General features: G+C 32.6%; 1 protein-coding gene across 1 annotated transcript in view; it reads left to right on the top strand.

Annotated features, from left to right (window-relative positions):
* Positions 1–1139: 1139 nt before the first annotated feature.
* SAXO4 (stabilizer of axonemal microtubules 4) overlaps positions 1140–3597 on the top strand; it is a 38952-nt gene continuing 36494 nt past the window's right edge. The window contains exon 1 of the mRNA XM_070767055.1: positions 1140–1268. The gene's annotated coding sequence lies outside the window, so the exon portion shown is untranslated. The remainder of the gene's footprint in view (positions 1269–3597) is intronic.

The following is a 3597-nucleotide window of genomic DNA, read 5'->3' as shown; positions in this document are numbered from 1 at the left end:
CATCTTTTTTATTCTATGTATTTTATGTATAACAGTTTTTAGTTATTTTCAAATATGGCAATTTAAACATTTTATTTTTCCTGAAATTTTAAGCACACAGTCCAGGGTAAAAGAAAGAAATTATTTACTGTACAGTGTTCCCTCGATTTTCGCGGGTTCAAACTTCATGGAATGTCTATACCACGGTTTTTCAAAAATATTAATTAAAAAATACTTCGCGTTTTTCCCCCCTATACCACAGTTTTTCCCGCCCGATGACATCATATGTCATTGCCAAACTTTCGTCTGCCTTTAAAAAACATTTTTTAAAATAGACTTTAATAAATAAAAATGGTGAGTAATAAACTAAATGGTTGCTAAGGGAATGGGAAATTGTAATTTAGGGGTTTAAAGTGTTAAGGGAAGGCTTGGGATACTGTTCATACCCCAAAATAGTGTATTTACTTCTGCATCTCTACTTCACGGAAATTCGACTTTCGCGCGCGGTCTCGGAACGCATCCCCCGCAAAAATCGAGGGAATACTGTACTGTACATCCTTTTGTTGCCATAATATCCCTGTGATATTCCCTAGAACCACCACAAGGTGTCATTATATGCATATAGGTCCTACTCAATGCTGATGAAAATGAAGATCCTAGATACATGTTTGATCAAATACACTATGTAGCTTTGTATCTTAGGACTTGCGTAGGAATTTTCACAGATTCTTTATTAAGTCAAGGAATATACAGATGCATGGTTTTACATTCTCAAATGATACTAAAAATCTGCAGTTGGAATTTGCTGACACTTAAACTTGCAGACCTATAGAAAGCATGTTGCTTATATATTAATCCATTTTGTGCGATCAGTATTGCTTCAAGTCTCACAAATAGCATTACAACTGTAAAATTCACTGTTTCTGTGAATCTAGTCTGACACCGGATTGAAGCATAATTGGATCATTGCTAGGAAAACTCGCTCCAATGTCCATTCTGAAGGTTAACTTTAAACATCTCCAGACCTGATAAGAATTTGTAATATATCTGCCATGTTAAAAAACCACCAAACTAATTCCACTGGCTTTTCCACTGAATTCTATAAATGTGCCTGTCTTGTGGACAGGTTCTCTTGAGCTGGTTGCTATGAGTTAGTTGCTAGGATACATGTTGTTACTTCAGTTCTACACATTCCTCCAAGTTCCTAACTTACGGGAATAATTTAGTCCTCTGGGACACTATAAGGATTCTGCTCACTGTAGTAAACCAACCAATATCTTGACTGGCAGGTAAGGACCTGGTATTTGCAAAATGAATCTTGACATTGCTTCATAAAACACAAGTTTTCAGGATAAAGGAGTATTTTGCCTCAAATTTGTATGTGGTTTGTCTTCTGTTTGTTATAGTAACCAAATTCTAATTCAGAATTGTTTGACCCCTTTATCATAGATTTGCTAGACATATTATCTGAATCTTTGCAAGGCTAATGTAGAGACTAAACTTTTATTTAAAATGTGTACTGCTGCATTTTGAGCACTGAACTGTAAATTCAAAGTAATTTATTGAAGGGTTTGCATTTGGAAATGTCAGTGATTGTACTGTACATCTTTAAACGGAACATCTGTTTAGAAGTGGCTATGTTACTTAAAATTTGACTTGGGTCTTGTCCCCATTCTATATACACTAGAGAATGCTTACATGTTTCAGTTGATGAGTTTCCAGAAGAGTAAGTATGTGTATTATTAGTATATCAGATATTTTGGCACTGGAAAGTTCTGTGGTTGAAGTTTTAGATGTTACAACGGAGAAAAAGATGAAAAGGATGATTCTTTTGGAGGAATCAAGCTCCAATAGTATAAATTTGAGTACAAGCTCAAAAAATGAAGAGGCTTGTCATTGCATTAGAGAAACCATTTGATGTAATTGAACAATATGGACCTGGTCATAGAAATGATAGAACAGCACAATCGGTTGGAATGCCTGAGTTTATAGGGCACAATATTATAAAAGTGCAGGGGTAATTTAAAAAAATGAATCATTTTTTAATTATTTGCAAATACCACATTTTAAGGAGATTGAGAGACAAATATATTTTTATTAATGTAAGCTTAACTTTAGGAATCAAATTTAGAAGTTGTTTTTCTGCTTACTAAAATACTCTGACTTAGTTTAGTATAAATTTAAATTAGAAATACAATTTTCTTTAAATATACATACATATTTATGTTTTAAATTTTTTGTTGCTTATTTCCATTGAATTGAAACCAATTTTCCACAAAAATATTACTTTGAGTGGTGCAAAATTGAATAACATTTCAAGGGATTTATTATTTACCACTAATTGAGACCAAGCTATATTGTATTTGAAGCAATATTATCTAACATTTCCAGTACTTCAAATAATTTCAACATATCTGCTTCAAATATATATTCTATAAAATGACAAAAACGATTGTGTTAAGTGAGCATCAATTAACTACTACCTAACTAGTTGCCACATAGTTAAGACTTCAGATCAACAACAAGAAGGAATAATATATATACTTCTCAGTTGCCAGTTATAAACACTGTGCCATAAATTATACATTTTATTTCTCCAAAGCTCAATAAAATATAAACAGACTTGCCTTTATAAAGCACTTTATTTCAGTTGGATTCACCCCAGTAATTGCAGTAAAAACAAGGTTTCAGTAATAGAAATAGAATAATAATAATAATAATAATAATGATGATGATGATGATGATGATGATGATAATACTGTAGTAGTAGTAGTAATACTACTACTACTACTACTACTACTACTACTACTAATAATAATAATAATAATAATAATAATAATAATAATAATAATAATATATGCCTGGATTTATGAAGTAGCTTCAGGACATGAAGCAGCAGAAGAGACCTTTAGTGTGACAATGGTAAAAAATGAAATTAACTGACCAAATATAGTGGAAGCATGCATTAGGGTGGCAACTGCTATAACTTCAGATTTCTCTCCATCTACTCTGTTAAGGGTGACCCATGTCCTTTTGGGGATTGGCTAGCAAAACATACTTGCTTCAGTCATTTTGGCCTTTGTGCAAAGCATTTGGAAGATTAAATGTTTCCTATTCAGTCAGATCTTGATAATAAGTTAATTAGATTTGTAAGTGTTAGGGTGGTGTACAGTATTAACAGCAAAGCAAAGAAAAATTATCAAAAAGAGAAACAGTTCAAAAGCCTTGGTATATTCTCAAAATAATAATAATACCCTTGAAAACTCTCTCAGGCAAATGAGCCATTGCCTGAGAGAAAACTCAGATTTTGAGTACTTTTTAAAATAAGATTTGGGTGTTTGATGATACTTATGTCTTAAAAGGTGCCTTAAAAGGAGACTGGAACTAAGTTCTGGGTTATCAGGGATACATTTGATGCTGTGGACTCCAAGTAAATGTATAAGATTCTTGATCGTATATGACAAGATTCTTGAGCTCTGGTAATATTGTACTTTTAACTAGAGCATATAAAACATTTGCTAGACCAATTCTTGAATACAGCTCATCTGTCTGGAACCCCCACTGCATATTGTACATTAATACAATTGAGAACATCCAGAGTTATTTCACGAGGAGAGT

This window comes from Erythrolamprus reginae, chromosome 1 (genome assembly GCF_031021105.1).
Source record: "Erythrolamprus reginae isolate rEryReg1 chromosome 1, rEryReg1.hap1, whole genome shotgun sequence".
Taxonomy (NCBI): domain Eukaryota; kingdom Metazoa; phylum Chordata; class Lepidosauria; order Squamata; family Dipsadidae; genus Erythrolamprus; species Erythrolamprus reginae.
This window is presented reverse-complemented; position numbering and strand designations above follow the sequence as displayed.